The sequence below is a fragment of the Oncorhynchus keta genome, chromosome 23, assembly GCF_023373465.1.
Source record: "Oncorhynchus keta strain PuntledgeMale-10-30-2019 chromosome 23, Oket_V2, whole genome shotgun sequence".
NCBI lineage: Eukaryota > Metazoa > Chordata > Actinopteri > Salmoniformes > Salmonidae > Oncorhynchus > Oncorhynchus keta.
In genome coordinates, this window is record NC_068443.1 from 24,640,571 (window position 1) to 24,646,570 (window position 6,000).

At 46.8% G+C, this 6,000-nt stretch overlaps 1 protein-coding gene across 2 annotated transcripts in view; it reads right to left on the minus strand.

Moving 5' to 3' along the window:
- LOC118402036 (pre-B-cell leukemia transcription factor 1) overlaps positions 1-6,000 on the minus strand; it is a 67,098-nt gene that overhangs the window by 10,123 nt on the left and 50,975 nt on the right. The window lies entirely within an intron of this gene.

A 6,000-nucleotide genomic window follows, 5' to 3' on the forward strand; every position in this document is an offset into this window, starting at 1 on the left:
CAATAACACATTTTCATAAAAAGATAATAATCTTCCTGGTCAGGCAAACTAATACTATCATCACAACCTTACCGGGGGGAAAATGGTACAATAATGATCTACTCCAGCTGAAGAGCAATAAAATGACGTCTAATATCAATGTGGATCATCTCAGTGATAAGGAACAAAAACGATTTATTAACACCAGACAAGCTATGCCAGGATAGTCTTATTTATGGGTCACTGTCACACCACAACCATCGTTTCTAACTTACTAAATCAATGCTACGGTAGATTTTGAATAACAGTTAGCAAACAAACAGCAAAATTGAAAGACTTCCCTAACGGCTGCTGAAAGGGTGCTAACAAGGTAGTGGTGGCCAGTTTGGCCTTGCTCCTCACCCCTCACACCCCCATAGGCACTTAGCTCTCTGCTCCCTCCCCCCTCGCCCGCTGCTCCACTGGAGAGGTGGCTGTGACGTGCCACACACCAACATCAGCCAGTACCACAGAGTGCAAAATGATGTTCCATGGTATATGCACTCAGAGGAACATGCGAGCAACACCTGTCACCCCCGTACATTCACAGATACACGCTTACCCAGACACACATACAAATCCACACACCCATCTACAAACGCAAACACCAAAGGTTGTTTGAAGATAACATTCCTTCAACTGTTCCTCCTGTGGTCTTATACAGTTAAATGGTGTGCGTATCAGTGGAGGCTGCTGAGGGGAGGACGGCTCATAATAATGGCTTGAATAGAGTGAATGGAATGGCATTTGATACCATTCCACTAATTCCACTCTGACCATTAACACAAGCCCTTCCTCCCCAATTAAGGTGCTACCAACCTCCTGTGGTGTGTACTCCACAGTGAAATCATGTCTATCATGTCTGACAAACGATGAAGTGGAGCATCTTTGAGAGAGAAACATGTCCACTACAGCCCCTTTCAAACAATAGTGTGATCTAGTGAGGACAACACTGTATATTTGGGATTGTGTTTCACTATGGTACCAGCAGGGCTGTGTTTCACTATGGTACCAGCAGGGCTGTGTTGCACTATGGTACCAGCAGGGCTGTGTTTCACTATGGTACCAGCAGGGCTGTGTTTCACTATGGTACCAGCAGGGCTGTGTTTCACTATGGTACCAGCAGGGCTGTGTTGCACTATGGTACCAGCAGGGCTGTGTTTCACTATGGTACCAGCAGGGCTGTGTTGCACTATGGTACCAGCAGGGCTGTGTTTCACTATGGTACCAGCAGGGCTGTGTTGCACTATGGTACCAGCAGGGCTGTGTTGCACTATGGTACCAGCAGGGCTGTGAGTCACTATGGTACCAGCAGGGCTGTGTTGCACTATGGTACCAGCAGGGCTGTGAGTCACTATGGTACCAGCGGGGCTGTGAGTCACTATGGTACCAGCAGGGCTGTGTTTCACTATGGTACCAGCAGGGCTGTGTTGCTCTATGGTACCAGCAGGGCTGTGTTGCACTATGGTACCAGCAGGGCTGTGTTTCACTATGGTACCAGCAGGGCTGTGTTGCACTATGGTACCAGCAGGGCTGTGTTTAACTATGGTACCAGCAGGGCTGTGTTGCACTATGGTACCAGCAGGGCTGTGTTGCACTATGGTACCAGCAGAGCTGTGAGTCACTATGGTACCAGCAGCGCTGTGAGTCACTATGGTACCAGCAGGGCTGTGAGTCACTATGGTACCAGCAGGGCTGTGAGTCACTATGGTACCAGCAGGGCTGTGAGTCACTATGGTACCAGCAGGGCTGTGAGTCACTATGGTACCAGCAGGGCTGTGTTGCACTATGGTACCATCAGGGCTGTGAGTGTGTGTGGACGTGGACCACACTGCTCTTCCTCTGTCTTCCACTAGAAGGCTCCCTAAGTAAAGGAGCAGAGCGATCTGTCTCCTCTCAGAGGTGGTAAAAACAACCAGGTGTAGCCTGTTCATTTCATCCACCATCTTTACACAGACTGGCAGCATACACTACACTGCCTGGACATAGTACATGTCTGCATCAATTAATATATATGCATACCTACTATAAGGGATAAATCACTACCTTTAAACATACCGTATTTACAATTGCTAAGAGTGACAATTCAACAGAATGGCAGTAAATGAAAGAGGTGGCTTGCTGAGAGAGATGTGCTGGAGTACACTGTCTGTCTGGCCCATGTTACTGTATGTTGCTCTATGCTTTTGTCTGTGGCTATGTCCACAGAGATATGCTGTCTGCCTGCTGACCTCTCAAGTGAGAGTGGGGTCAAGATGGATTCCCAAGCCCTCACGGAGAACCTGTCTCTCCCATGAAGCCTCCACCCTTCTCCCCCCCATCCACACCCGATCAGCTTCACCATCTGAACATGCAGACTCAGGAGGGAAAATGGAAAATGTCAATGGTTATCAGAAGACTGGAAAGGTCAGGGTTTTCATAAAGGAGAGAGTGTGTGTGTATGTGTGTGTGTGTGTGTGTCTGTCTGTCTGTCTGTCTGCCTGTGTGTGTGTGTGTGTGTGTGTGTGTGTGTGTGTGTGTGTGTGTGTGTGTGTGTGTGTGTGTGTGTGTGTGTGTGTGTGTGTGTGTGTGCGTGCGTGTGTGTGTGTGTGTGTATGCGTGTGTATGTGTGTGTCTGTGTGTGTGTGTGTGTGTGTGTGTGTGTGTGTGTGTGTGTGTGTGTGTGTGTGTGTGTGTGTGTGTGTGTGTGTGTGTGTGTGTGTGTGTGTGTGTGTGTTGACTACTGTCCACTTGCAAAATTTCTCCTGCTTGCGTTCCTTCAAACTTAAAAAGCCCTAAAGCTATTTCACCTCAGTCAGTCATCTCCTAACTAATCTCTCGTTCATCAGCTGTAGAACCCTCCCAACCGACCAAACAACAATCTCTCAGTCAATGGGGCAGCAGGGTAGCCTAGTGGTTAGAGCGTTGGACTAGTAACCGGAAGGTTGCAAGTTCAAACCCCTGAGCTGACAAGGTGCAAAGCTGTCGTTCTGCCCCTGAACAGGCAGTTAACCCACTGTTCCTAGGCCGTCATTGAAAATAAGAATTTGTTCTTAACTGACTTGCAGGAATGACTTAAAATGAAGGACAAATGTCACTGTCTAACCTAATTGTCCACTCTGAATCTAAAAGACTGAGATGAGATAGAGAGCAACAAATCAAATATTGCCTTGCTATTTCTTGTAGAGTAGGAAAACTAGAACACTGTGAGGTTTTTCTGACAACAACATGTAGACCACCTCCAACTGGAGAGGAAACCTAATGAGGCAAACGTTGATTTATTCCTTTACAGTATCCTCCAGTGCAACACTAAAAGCATGAAATTGATTAAATAAATACAATGAATAAAGATAATGATACAATTCACTGTGCTGTGGGATAATTACTCTAACCATAGCCATCAGATTGACTTATTCCTGTTCAGTAATGGCCATGAATTAGATGAGAGTCCTCAACGTCAGTCCAGCATCATAGAGTGAACTCTGCCACCCTAAAACACTACATCATAATCATCTGGCAATAGGAGGCGGATTCTTCAAGAAACAATGGCTTTATATAATCATTTAAATGTCCAAAAATTGATGTACCAATCCCAGATTGCCCCTTTAAAATACCGTACTATTGTTAGAATGTCTCCTTCTGTTTCCCATTGGTCCTACTGTTTTCATTGATAGGTCCCTCGGGCCAGTATTCTTAGACGAGCAGTGTGTCTCTATAAAAAGACTGCGATCATTTCATCTTGACCGTTACAGACAGACTTTAATTGAACAGTGAGAGGACTCCCAATCCCCCTCTCCCCCCCTCTGTACTCATGTTTAATTCAACCTCTCTCTTTCCCCCACAGAGCAGCAATATGAAAAATAAAAATGGTGAAGTAACCATCCATCTGATGAAATAACTGAAATAATTTCATGTTCTGAATTAAGATGATTGTTTGTTTAAATGATGACTCATAGTCCTTAACCTTTCTGTCTTACTGGGCTGCAAGATGTTTGCAAAGCACTAGTATGTACACAAACCTACCACACAGCCAACCACACAAACACACACACAGAGAAAATGCCCATACATAAAACAGCCTTCTCTGCACATTGGCAGACTTTTCCCCTCTCTCTCAGCCTCCAGCCCTGGCTCCCAGTGAGCGCTTTCAAATGAAAGCATGTTTAATTAATGATGTTGAAGTATTCTGTCACAATTAGGAAGATGAACGGCCAAACAAGGCAGCACTGATGTCCCTGACAGCCATGATGAAAGTTTACCCTCCTCGCCTTTGACTGGCAGCTAGCAACCAATGCTGGATCGGATCCATTTCATGTCGATACAGTAAAGCAATACACTCCTCCGCAGTGCTGTGTGTACGTGTGTGTGTTTCTGTGGGTGTGTGTGTATGTCTGCGTGTGTGTATCTGTTTGTGTGTGTGTGTGTGTGCATATCTCTGGACCACGTCACAGCGACAGGCCAGGCCTATGAGCACAGTCTGTATTGATTCTGTGGGCACACGTCATCCAGGGTTTCAGCAGTTCATAAATCAGCCGTGTTCCTGACGCAGGCGCGCAGTGCCTGTCTGTGTGGGCCTATCACAAACCCTGTGTGTGTGTGTGTGTGTGTGTGTGTGTGTGCGTGCGTGCGTGCGTGCGTGCGTGCGTGCGTGCGTGTGTGTGTGTGTGTGTGTGTGTGTGTGTGTGTGTGTGTGTGTGTGTGTGTGTGTGTGTGTGAGAGTGTGTGTGTGAGAGTGTGTGTGTGAGTGTGAGTGTGTGTGTGGGCCTGCCACAGGCCAGTCAGCGGGAATGGTAGTGACAGACACATGATAATCGAACATCACCACCATTCATCCCTGCCACACAGCATTCTGGGACAGAAAAAACAACAATCTGGAATCCTGAGGAAGCAGTGTGATGATTTACAATGGACATGACGAGTATCACAACTAAAACAAATTGTCAACTGACTTCCCTGGTCCTTAAGGATTCATTGTTCAAGCCATCAACATAATCCACTGCTCTGCATGTGATGGCAGCATGGTATGAATAAATCTGTCAGCATAGAAACAATGAATTCTATTCATTTCAATGTGGTTCGTCTGATAGACGCGTAAGCTACTGATACTCAGCAATAGTTACTAAATGCATGGGTGTCTACCGACATCGGTAGCACAGTACCTATTAAAGTCAGTCAACAAGCATGTTCTGTTCCTTTAAAAAAAATCACAATGCAGTTTTGTCCTTAGAAAGGTTTACTCCTCACTGTGTTCACAGGAAAGTCTCCATGGCCCAAAATGTCCACTCTATCATCAGATAATGGGGACTAGAACAACTCCGGTACACAAGGGTAAAGCCATAAAGACCCTCTAAAACACTTGCTTTATGCTTTATCTGCCATCTCCAGTGTCATGTTCAAAAGTGGGCAGAACCCAGAGTGTTATAGCAGCTGACAGAGGCCCGGGCAGACGACGACAAGGACAATGAAAAAGAAGGGAACAAGAAAGAGAGAGGAGGAAGAAGGAAGATTGGGAAAAGAGGTAGAGGGATGGATGGATGGAGAGAGAGGAAAGGTGAAAAATTGAAATAGAATAGAATAGGAAAGTGAGGTGTCAATTAAAATAATGAACCCCAGTGCATTTGGGAGGTGACAGCTGGTAAGAGACGAGCTGACAGGCGTCACATTAGGCGGATTGGTGGCCGTTCCTTCTCCCTCTCTTCCCCCCTCCTTCCTTCCTTTACCCTCTCACCCCCCTCTGCGACCAGCGGTTCCTCATGAGAGAGGCGAAGAAAGGAAAGGCAAGGCAGGGTAAAGGGAGCGTGGCAGGGCAAGACACAGTCCACACAGGGCACTCAGCTTAGTGGGTGTTTTTCAGGACAAGTTCCCCCTCCAGCTACTCATAATAACAGTAATTATGGTGGTCATCTGAGGCTTACGCAGGCCAGGCTGAGGCCTGAGGGGCCGGTCCCGATAACGAGGCAGCAGCAGCCAACGCTTCCCTCCCGCCAGAGGAGGAAAGACCAT